Genomic DNA, 12,515 nt, shown 5'->3' on the forward strand with positions numbered 1-12,515 from the left:
GATCAATTTTAAGGCCCTCGTCCCCTCTTAGTAAGGTTCTTCTGTGGGTGAAGATTCTCAAAGGGGATTTCCCCGATTGGAGGAGCACAAGAGCTTGCAGTCAGGAAGGTGCTGTTTTTATACCTGGAAGCATAGAAGGGGAAAAGGCTTAGCAACTGTCACTGCCTCCTTCGGAAAAGTGCATTTAGGCATGTTGAAGCCGGTTAGTTGATGTAATAGCAGCGGAAGCCTTCTAACCTGCTGCCACCCGGTTTAGCTTGCAGTGAAGCAGTTTATATTTATCGAGCTTGTAATAAACCTTGCAGACTGCCAAAGGTATACAATCCAGTGAAAAGACAAATGCAACATGCAGTAGCGTTTTTGTTTCACCTGGGACAAAATTACTTGCATTATGCTTGTGCCCTCGTGTCAAAAATTTCTTTCTGCTTTCTAGTGTATTATATTTTTTGTTGTGCTCATATTTAGTAATGGCTCAACTGCATTTTCAAACCTTTTTTTTTTTCTGTTCTGTGAGTGCCATAAGAAGTCTCACTTATGATGATAGGGAGTAATTACAGTTTATTTTTAACACGTTTAAAATACAAAACAGGCGGGTGCAAGTGAATATGGTAGGTAGATTCTTTATGCAGGTCATTTTAGCTTCCTTGTGCAAGTGATCTTATACAGTCATACCCACTTATAACAATACCGGTTATAACAATATATCGGCTATAACAATGGTCACTCACGGCACCGTCAGCTTTTGCATGTGTTCTATGGTATTTTCGGCACAACCCTGTTATAACAATTATTGGTTATAACAATGGTATTTCCATGGCACTTCAGTATTGTTATAAGTGGATTTGACTGTATATGGAATTGACCTTCCAAAACTTGATTGTGTAATGGTCTGCATAAACCCCCTAATACCAATGGAATGGAATTTAGCGAGTGAGTTAAAATGTTTCTGCTGCTTTTACTTTTGCACGGGATGCTTGTGTAAAAGGACAGACTCGCAGTGTGATGAAACGATGTGTTCTTGGCATGCTTTCTGACATGCTCTTAGTGCATTGGAAATGAGACAACGCAGCACAGAATGTGCATGCATGTCATGGTGATCTGATTCAAACATGCACCTGTATTCCAAAGCTTTATGGCACGTTCAATGGGATCGTAGAACCAAACGTTTAATTGGTGGTATTGTTCTCAGCAAGAATCAGATGCATGTTAGAAGCAGCTCTGTGCTGGTATTGGGGGTATGTGTTGTAAATAGGAAGGCTTTATACATGTGGTGCTCTTTGCCATTATGAGTGCTAGAGGGTGTCATGCTAAACTGGGGTACTGAGATGACATGTTTACTTAATGTATTTGGACTTTACTTTTACTTAATATTTTTCATTCTTTTAGAGGAAAAAGACAGTTTGTTGACTTAGCGTATTGAAACATAGCGATTAAGCCTGCCGGTGTTTCTCCCTTTCTGTAAGCATGCTGGAATAGCTCTTATGAAGGCAAGTCTGAAGGATAGAGCAGTTAGCGCTCACTGAAGAGTCGCTCGCAGGTTTTGATGTGATTGGTTTTACCATAATGTAAGCACAGCTACACTCGAATTATGTGAGTGGAGTGTGCACTATGTGCTGGATAGTTTGTGTCTCACGGAACTATGGTTTTACCTATGAAGGAAAATTTTTTAACGAGGTGCCCTTTTGTCATTTTTATTTTATCTCTAAGAAAACTGGTGAAAGGTTTTTAGATCACTGCTTCTTATTCATTTTCGGGGCCCAGTTCTTGAACTGTTCAGCTCAAGCCTGCGAGTGTGTTACACAATCTTGTGGACACTGAAGTGTGTAAAGAAACGGAAATGTCATGTAGCTACCTCTGTGCTATGCTTTACTTGACTGATTGTCTCTACAAGTGATTCCCTGCACTTTTAGAATACTGTGTGACATTTCAAACATGAAGAAGTGTTGCTTGTCTTGTGACTGGGATGTTACTGTTGACTAGATATGCTTTTCTCACTCCGCTGGTTTCATACCTTGCAGGTGCTTTGTTGCACGAAACATGGGAAAAATTTCTCTTTCGGTGCTAGACTGGCCGCATAATGTTAATTGTATTCAGATAAAGAGCAACACAAAGCGAAAGCTGCAGTTTCTCTAAATTTTCGCGACGCAGCTTACATTTGTTAAAAAAGAAAAACGCCACGATGCCTCAGTGATTATGGTGCTCGGCTGCTGACCCGAAAGACGCGGATTCGATCCCGTCCGCGGCGGCCGAATTCCGATGGAGGCAAAATTCTAGACGCCCATGTACTGTGCGATGTCAGTGCATGTTAAAGAACCCCAGGTGGTTGAAATTTCCGGAGCCCTTCACTACGGCGTCCCTCATAGTCTGAGTCGCTTTGGGACGTTAAATTCTAATAAATCAACTAAATTTGTTTTAAAAAAAATCTTTCCGCGATCCCTTCCACCCTTTTGTAGGTTCTTGCATACTTATCAAATTTCTTTTTTCTTTTACGTGTCAGTCAGTTCACAACTCGACAGACGTTGAAAAATTTTTTCAATTATTTGTTTGAGTTATGCAGAGTTGAAAAGTAAGGAAAGCCTTTTTAATATACCTTGGGTCTACAGGACACAAGCGTCAGTTTGAATGAATCAGATTTTCAAATTAAGTGAGTTTGAAACATTGGGAGTCCACTGTAATTGACTTTATTTTTTTCGATACAGTAATGGTTCAGGAAGGGACTGCACCCTCTCTTTACTAGCCTCAGTATGCATTCTGTCTCTCTAGAAATCTGTCGAATTTCTTTGGGGGAGAAATTCTAGAGGCCCGTGTACCGTGCGATGTCAGTGCACGTTAAAGAACCCCAGGTGGTCGAAATTATTCTAGAAATCTGTCGAATTTCTTTGGGGGAGAAATTCTAGAGGCCCGTGTACCGTGCGATGTCAGTGCACGTTAAAGAACCCCAGGTGGTCGAAATTATTCCGGAGCCCTCCACTACGGCGTCTCTCATAGCCTGAGTCGCTTTGGGACGTTAAACCCCATAAACCAACCAGCCAACCTACATTTCTACTTTTAAGTTCGCATTGTGGTATGGTAAGAGCAAAACACCCAGTTTTGTTTTTCTTGTTGATACGCCATGTGTTAGCTCGTAAAGTATGCGTCACAATGTTACCGAGGCTTTCACTTTTTTGTGCAAATGTATCTTCCGAGCCATAGCTCACTCATGCTGTGTCATACATCACCTTAAGGCATTTCTGCATGTGTGGAGGAGCAGTATATCCTATGCTTCAGAGCCTTGATGTGACATTTTGACCCAAAAAAACGCTGCACTCGCTACCCTAGACATGTCCACACATGACATGTCAATGCTCCGAATTTCTGTAAGATATTGCCGCACAGTCTTTTTGTAATGGACATTGCATACTTCAGCCTTGCTCCCTCATGGTGACAACTAAGCCAGTTGATCCTGAGGCCTTTGGACTCACTACAGAAAACATGCATAGCCTCACTGTTTGTCGGGAAGACTTCTCAGGCTTATTGGATTGGTGGCTGGTGCAAAAAGTTTAGGCTGAGGCTATGAATCTTTATGGCATGCAGTTCCCTTTGCCCTTTTTTTTTTTTTTTCAGAGCTTTAACTGTATTTAGTATGGGGCTGCATTCCGAGAATCCCGTCCCAGACACATGTTTACAAAATGTTCCCAATGTGGCACCACAAATGACAGGTAAACAGGAGTTTTTGGAAGTGCATAGCGATTTTTTTCTTGAAGGGGAGCAGGGCAGTGGTGGTGTTATGTTAGAGAACCTTGGCCACAAAGTAACCTGAGGATGTTGTGGTATTCAAGGAAAGTTTGAGCAGCGCCGTAAATGCGTACTGGAGAAAACGTTTGTTTGTTTGGACTCATGGAAATTTTCTGTGTACATCGCCTGCTATCAGTTATCTTGAAGCAAGACTGACTAGGCATTTCTTCGAGGTTATTGTGGGTCGCCTTGTGGTCTGTTTCTATTGGAGGCCATGGCGCAGGCTAAGCATAGACGAGTAACAACGCTATAAATAAGATGTATTTGTAGCCTCTTTAATTTTACATTTGCTCACAAAACTCTACTTTAACAAGGTGCACTATACTCCATTTCATACATAGCAGTCAATGATGCGGAAGCTGCATAAGCAGTGCACAGGCAAATTCATTACTCCGCCGTCGCCCCGCCGCGGTGGCTCAGTGGTTACAGCGCTCGGCTGCTGACTCGAAAGTCGTGGGTTCAATCCCGGCCACAGCGGCTGATTTTCGATGGAGGTGAAATTCTAGAGGCCCGTGTACTGTGCGATGTCAGTGCACGTTAAAGAACCCCAGGTGGTCGAAATTTCCGGAGCCCTCCACTACGGCGTCTCTCATAGCCTTAGTCGCTTTGGGACGTTAAACCCCATAAACCAAACCAAATCAAACCATTCATTACTCCGCCACATGTGACTCTTTATTCTCAAAGCCTCGGTGAGAGTTTGAACGGTAAAGAGTGGTATAAAACGAAGTGCTAGCATACGGAATCGTAGTCGAAGCTCTGAAACGCTCACTGTTTGTGTGCTTAACTTAGTGTGAACCACTTTTTAAGCATAGATGGAGTGATTTGCCCCACCTGCCACGCATCATACCGTGGCATGTCATTCTGACTTCACAAAGTCTCGATAATTCACTGGAGTAAAATGTGGCAAGAGGTTGCCAGTTGTGGCGCTTGAGATTTTTCGCAACCAAGTATGCTTGTGTTCACTTTAGTTGTTTGACAAAATGTTTCTTCGGCGTGAACTTAGCTTGTGCTAACAGGCACGCCAGCTTTGACTGCTATGTATAAACCTCGGTATAGTACTCCATATGCTGGCTCTTGTGTTTAAACCTCAGCCTGTAAGCATTACCGCATGTGCATATGTTGGTGTTTCGTAATACTGCTGAACCAAAACATAAAACTGCACATTAGTTTGAAATGTCAGAAGAGTAGTCAATGCAAACGAGGGCATACGCCTACTGCTGAAGTTGTTCATGATCAGACACAAGCTTGCGAGCAACATGCATAGCATTCCATCCTGGCTACTCAACATTTTTGAAATCACAGCACAGCACATTAGCATTGGGTCAAGCTAGTGAATTGCTACATTCGCTCAAGGTTGCTCTCTCTAGCGCTTTAGCTCTCTCTGCATGTTGTTTTTGTATATGGATTGTATGTTCAGTTTATTGTAACAAAGCTGTTCATGGGCTGTGAGGGAGCTGTCCTGTGCTATTGCATCATTGTCATTCAGTGGGAACGTCTTTTTACTCCTTTTTTTTATGTTCATCGCATTCGTTCGCACTATTCCTGGTTTTGTAGCTGTAGGTCTGGTCATTAACAAGTAAGTAAGGGTGATAACATGTGTGCTGCCGGGGAATTCTGGGACCATATGCTGTAGCGGACAAGTAAACTATACAGCCAGTAATGGGCTTGAAGCAAGTACGCATTTGCAGATCCGTCGCATGTGATCATGCGCAGTTGCCTCGAGCTCGCCAGCGCTTCGTGTGCTGCAATTGGATTCCCGGTGTGCTATTTATCTTCTTGACATTTGACTTGTGGCCAAAGGGACCAAGTTAAACTGTGGCAACAGAAATGTGTGAATTGGTTCAGATTCAAACCTATGTTCTTGTATGCTGTTTCTCGTTAATCATGTTGCGCTCCGCGCCTTTTCCTGTGTGGTCAACGTTGTGCACTGTAAACGTGAGAAGAAAAGCGGGGCTCGCTGGCTGTCGCTGTGTGCCTCCATATCTCTGTATCAATGCAAGCGTTTCGCCGATATGTAAATGCAAGATATTTTTCTTGTAATAAAGTGCTATCGGACGCCTTTTATGAACAACATTTGTTGTGTGCATGCGCAAATCATTGTTCATGTTGAAACAACTACGAATGAGGGACAATGCAGGGACATGCTGGTCCGAATGAGAGTTTAGCACAGCCGTACGGAAAACTCGGCCAGGCGAGCGCAGTAGCGATAGCAGTGGCGATGCTTTACCACACTGGCTGTACTAGCAGTACAAGGCGCCGCGATGGCTCAGTGGTTATGACGCTCGACTGCTGACCCAGAAAACCACCCAACGACCAACACAAATGCACTGGAGCCACAATCCTACGCCATCAACAGCATTACGAACTCCACTGGGGTATTGTGTAACGGCAAATGACTATCGAGTCTTAACTGACTAATATACAGTGATAGCAGTGCTGACTGCATCAAGGACAGATGGCGCGGTGGCCACAATATTGGGGACAGGTTGAAGTGGATCCAAGTGCTTTCTTTTTCAAGGCTAACAACAACATATAGGTGCCAGGGCACACTGGCGTGGCTGGGCGAAAGACAGCCACGCAAACGGATGGGCTTGATGTGTGCAACACCTACAACCTCAACTACCATCAAAATTCCTACCATCAAAATTCCTACCGAAACTTGTTAACGGAAGTTCCCCCGGCAGAGCTGTGATGCAGTACATTTATACGAAAAAAAACTTCAGAGAATGTTTACTACATTCGAATCGGAGCGAAAGCATGGATTTGTGCTGCGTCAAAGAGTACGATGAGCAGGCAGTGCCACCGGACAGAGCAGATAGAAGTTGATAAAGACGACGCTCTCCAATGCACCGCACGAGAGTGTGTTGCAGTTTAACACGAGGCGTGTTGACTGCGGCGATAGCCTAATGGTCTCGCTGAGGGAGATCTGTTCAGTGCTGCCAACCCTAGGGATTTTCCCCTAGATTTAGGGAATTTGGGCGTCATTTAGGGGAAAAGGGATTTTTTGTACAATCTAGGGAAATTTCAGTAAAACGGCGAGTTGAGCGAGTTGGTACATCTTGAGAAAAAAACTGCGCAGGAACAGGCACACAAGAAAAGAAGACAACGAGACAGGCGCTGACTAGCAACTGAAGGTTTACTGCACGGAACACAAAAAATATACCCTACAAACAACCAGGAGCACGCATGATCGACGCCAACAACACTGAAGATGTCAAAATCAGCCTTGATGTTCAAGAAACGATATCTCACAGTCATGAACGAGGACGGATGGGGTGCTTACGCATGTGTCACGGTTTTTCTGAATATGAAATGCTTCGCTAATTTCCCTAGTTAATCTATCTTTGTGATTGTATAAGACCTTTGTGTCGTTAAAAAGTGGAATACATTGTTGGGCAGCAGGCGCGGAGGTGTTACTACCACATTCTTTGTAGTGCAAGGCTAGGTTCGAGGAAGGGGCCCCTTTCAAAGAGGATGTTGTGTTCACGCAGGCGGGAATTTAGGCATCTTCCCGTCTGGCCTATATAGTTCTTGCCACACGTGAAGGGAACCCTGTACACCACACCCTTAATTAGCACAAGGGACGAACTTTAAATCATGATTTACTTCACACCCTTTTTTGTTTTTGTTTTTGTCTTTTTTGTTTTTATTCTCTGCTTTCCCTATCAACCCTGGCGCAAATTTTTCCCAGTTTATTAGGTGCTGAAAAAAGCCCATCTACCCCATATCTGCGGCCTACCTGCTTTAAACGGTGGGACAACTGGTGAACGGGCACGACAGCAAATTTCTTTTTAACCTGACCTGAAGGCTCCGCGGTGTCTCGTGCCTAGAAGAGGACTTGATTTTTTTAAGTATTTTATTGCATGCCAGTATTATAGCATCATCCGGAAAGCCTGCTGACCTCAGCTTGACTAAAACTCTGACTAATAGCATGACTGATAATCGCGGAACCTAAACAAGAGACGGCTATATCACATTTGACTATCTTGGAATGGCCAGAACGGTAACTGAGCAAGAGTTTCACTGACCTCTGAAAGAAAGACCAGCACACATGGTCTGGCTTTAAAAGCAATCTAACATCAAGGAATTGTAGCTCATTCTTTTGCGGTGTTTCAAAGGTGAATTTTAAGCCTTGTCCGCAATTGTCAAAAACCTTTAAATGCTGTCTATCTGTCCCTGGCAGTCACCGTTCTCAACAAAAACAAGGTAATCATCTGAAGACGCGTTTTGTTCGCGAGCCCAAATTACTTTCAATGGTCTTATCGACATAACAAAGAAAAATATTACTCAGTACCGGAGCCACTTTTGACCGAATACATACCCCGATTTTTGAGTAAACAGTCTGCCTTGCCATTCAACAACAGTAGCTTTTAGATGAAATGACAACAGCTCCAAAAAGGCTCCCACCGAGATTCCGCATTTTGAAATGAATTCTTCCTCATCGTTAGCATCTATTATACATTTGCTGACACACTGCAGAAGGGTATCGTGCGGAAGAGAGTAAAATATAAGTCCTGTACATCGACACTAAACACGTTGTCCCACCGTTTAAAGCAGGTAGGCCGCAGATATGGGGTAGATGTGCTTTTTTCAGCACCTAATAAGCTGGGGAAAATTTGCGCCAGGGTTGATAGGGAAAGCAGAGAAGAAAAACAAAAAAGACAAACACAAACAAAAAATGGTGTCAAGTAAATCATGATTTAAAGTTCGCCCCTTGTGCTAAGGGTGTACAGGGTTCCCTTCACGTGAGGCCAGACTGGAAGATGCCTAAATTCCCGCCTGCGTGAACACAACATCCTCTTTGAAAGGGGCCCCTTCCTCGAACCTATAGCCTTGCACTACAAAGAATGTGGTAGTATATAACACCTCCGCGCCTGCTGCCCAACAATGTATTCCACTTTTTAACGACACAAAGGTCTTGTACAATCACAAAGATAGATTAACTAAGGAAATTAGCGAAGCATTTCATATTCGGCCGCCGCGGTGGCTCAGTGGTTAGTGTGCTCGGCTGCTGACCCGAAAGACGCGGGTTCGATCCCGGCCGCGGCGGTTGAATTTCTTTGGAGGAGAAATTCTAGAGGCCCGTGTACTGTGCGATGTCAGTGCACGTTAAAGATCCCCAGGTGGTCGAAATTTTCGGAGCCCTCCACTACGGCGTCTCTCATAGCCTTAGTCGCTTTGGGACGTTAAACCCCATAAACGTAAACGAACGCATTTCATATTCAGAAAAACCGCGACACATGCGTAAGCACCCCATCCGTCCTCGTTCACGACTGTGAGATATCGTTTCTTGAACATCATGGCTGATTTTGACATCTTATCAGTGTTGTTGGCGTCGATCATGCGTGCTCCTGGTTGTTTGCAGAGTATATTTTTTGTGTTCTGTGCAATAAACCTTCAGTTGCTAGTCAGCGCCTGTCCCGTCGTCTTCTTTTCTTGTGTCCCTGTTCCTGCGCTGTTTTTTTCTCTAGGGAAATTTCATTTTCTCGGAGAGTTTTTTTTTTCTCTCTCTTTCAAACTGGGAAGACAGTGCCAGCTTTTTGTTGTTTTTGCTGTACAACTGACGGAGGCCCTCACAACACTGCCGCGCGCTCGAGTAAAGCCTGTTTCACATGCAAGTGAAAACGCTTTGTTGTTGCGGCGCAGCTTTTTAGAGCCATCGCGGCAGCTCCAGCAGTCAGAGTGGCGATGTTAAAAAATTTTCGCCGCGCTGCGCTGCTCAATTTTTAGTCGCTTGCATGCATGTGAACCAGCCTTTACACGGACATAGTCGGACTTGTATGGTCCCTGACGTGGCCAGTGGCACCCGCTGCTGTGTTCTGGCATGCGACTACCTTCCCTCAACACGCGCGCCCCATCCTCGCGCTGTATCTGGAGCTCGCTGCACGACGTGAAATTCCTATTTAGTAAGCATATCTGCATGTTTATATTGATAATTAGGAAAGAACAAGGGTGCCATTTCTTTGATAAAGCAGCGCCGGGTTGGGAATCTCAGCTATAGTCTAACTAGGGGAACAATTCCCAGGTCACCGGCAGCAGTGGCTCGGTGGTTATGGCGCTCGCCTGCTGACCCGACAGACGAGGCTTCGATCCCGGCCTCGGCGGTCAAATTTCGATGGAGGAGAAATTCTAGAGGCCCGTGCACTGTGCGATGCGAGTGCACGTTAAAGAACCCTGTGTGGTCGAAATTTCTGGATCCTTTCACTACGGCATCCCTCATAGCCCGAGTCGCTTTGGGACGTTAAGCCCCAATAAACCAAACCAATCAAACTGTTACGTCAGCCACCCTGTAGAGAAATCGCAGCAAATGAGCAAGCAGCTTTTATGTCCTAGTTTCTGTACACTCCTCAAGCGACCTCCAGGCATTTTGTACGTGGTATCCTTTGGCTGAAGTGTAAACCGGCTCAACATAAGGGAAAAAAAAATTAGTTAATTCTACATGCCGATGCATTTTTACAGATATCTCGCATACAGTAAAAAAAAACACAATATAGAGCGTTTAATTTGCAATTTCCAAGGAGCACTACGGTTTATCTTGTAGCTTCATTTAGAAGTTCCTCATTTCAGATCCTTCATTTCAAATTTACAGATGATTTGCTTACCAACGTCTGGTAAAAGGGTAGCTGCATGATAAAACTTGCTACTGAACTACGCATAAATATACATTTTTTCAGAATTGAACATTGTTTTTTTGTATCTAGGGAAATCTAGGGATCTTTTGTTTGCAAATTTGGGGAAAAGTGGCTGTGGAGGTTGGCAGCACTTAACGGCCCTTAGGTGGTTCTACACTCAAAACACATGTGGGAGCAAATAGGGAGTAACATGTCATCTAGCACACTCGCTTTTATAAAAGAGTGCGTTAGCACTTCGAGGACAGCTTACACTTTTTACTCCTTTCTGTTTATAGTGTAGGGATGATTTTTCAGAAGCGCTCTGGTCTCTTCATGCTTCGCAAGCAAAGGGTGTTGCGCCGGCGATATACGAAACGCAGACGTAAAGATCAGAGACGAAAACAACTCTTCGCGGCGATATGGCGTCTTTACGCTGGTCTTATCGCTGGGCGCTCGCTTTGGTGGCGCGTTTCTCACGGCACTGATCGCTTAGTGATATTCTATAAACTGTGCCGGACACGTTGATCGTATTTTGGCAGCTAAAATCTTCGTGCCGAAGTTAGGGATCCACCAATTGGCGAGTAAATACGGTAGCTATATTGACCTACACTAGTATTAAATGTAGAAATCATGTAGGCAGATACAAGTCAAGGGCGTCCGCAGAACTTTTTCCAGGGGGGTGCACCCGATGGCCGGGCATGGGGGAGGCGGTAGGTTAGCACCAAGAAGGAACTATTTGTGGTCTAAACTGCGCACACGAAACAAAAATTAGAAGCAGCAAATTAGTACTAGGCTTGGAGAACAAGCATTAGAATTTATTAATGAACAAAGAATTGAACTCAATAAGCAAAGTCCGATAACTTAATATCACCTAAGCGTGCTAATCAAGCTGTTGTTTTAAGGCGGAAGTCTTTAATGCCTCATCGTTGTAAGCAGGAGTTGTCGACAGAAATGTCACGCTTTTCAATTGGTCGAAATGGTCGTGACGTTACAGTGCACGAATTTCAAACGGGGCCAATCATACTTTGGCTAGTAACCATGCAACGAATTAAAGGGATCGTATAGTGAGGCTCATAAGTAATTGAGTCTGAGTTTAGTTAATTGAGTAATTAACCAATTACCCTAATTAACCTTTCTAGTCAGACCAGATAAATACATAAAACCGAGTAGGAAATTGGTCGAGTTGGGGAACCGAACCCGGGTCTCCGGAGTGCGAGACGAGCACGCCACTCCGCCATGCCAGCTCGATGGTTTGGAATGAACAAAGGCGCGTCTAGTGACTACGCGGTGTCTTCGTTCACTCACATCTTCCTCCCTTCCCTTACGGCGAGGTTCAGATGTCCACCGAGATATATGCGAGACAGATAATTTCCTTTCCTCAAAAACCAATTTACCGACGAGCAAGGCGTAGAGCCGAACGGGCGATGGCGTTCTGTGGACTCACTACTCCCAAGTCGAAACACATCATCACCGACTCGCGAGGGGCCTGTCGGAACTATGAGTTGGGCTGGGCTCCCCCGCTTGCCTGGCGCATATTGGAATATAGCTGCCGATGCGAAGATCCAACTCCACGCAACCTGATTTGGGCCCCCGGTCACCAGGGAAACGAACAGGCCGATCAGGCCGCCCGCGCACTCTCTCCCCGGGCTATCTCCCTGTCCTTGGAAGGGTACTCCCAATCAGACATTCTGGCCCTTACATTCAAACACATCACCGATTACTACAAGGAGGAGCACCGGCGCTACCCGGCCCCTTGTAAGGGACTGGATCGCGCTGACGAGCGCCTCCTCATCAAAATTCTTACTAACACTGTACTGTGCCCGGCGGTACTTAAACATTTCAACGCATCCTTTGATGGCACGTGCCACTTCTGTGGGGAGGTGGCTGATACCTTCCACATGGTTTGGGCGTGTCAATCAAACCCATCTATCCCTCCCAACCCCAACCTCACCAGAGAGGACTGGGAGGCGGCCCTGCTCGGCTGTCAGGACCTAAAGACCCAAAAGGCCTTGGTTCACCGGACGCGGGCGGCGTTGCTTACCAATGGGGCCCCGGAATAGGGGCTCCACCTAGTATTGTTAGGGGAAAGGGCCAATAGGGCCTACCCCAATCATATCTCTGCAAAAATTT

The sequence above is a fragment of the Amblyomma mixtum genome, chromosome 5, assembly GCF_055824585.1.
Source record: "Amblyomma mixtum isolate Tamu chromosome 5, ASM5582458v1, whole genome shotgun sequence".
Classification (NCBI taxonomy): Eukaryota; Metazoa; Arthropoda; class Arachnida; order Ixodida; family Ixodidae; genus Amblyomma; species Amblyomma mixtum.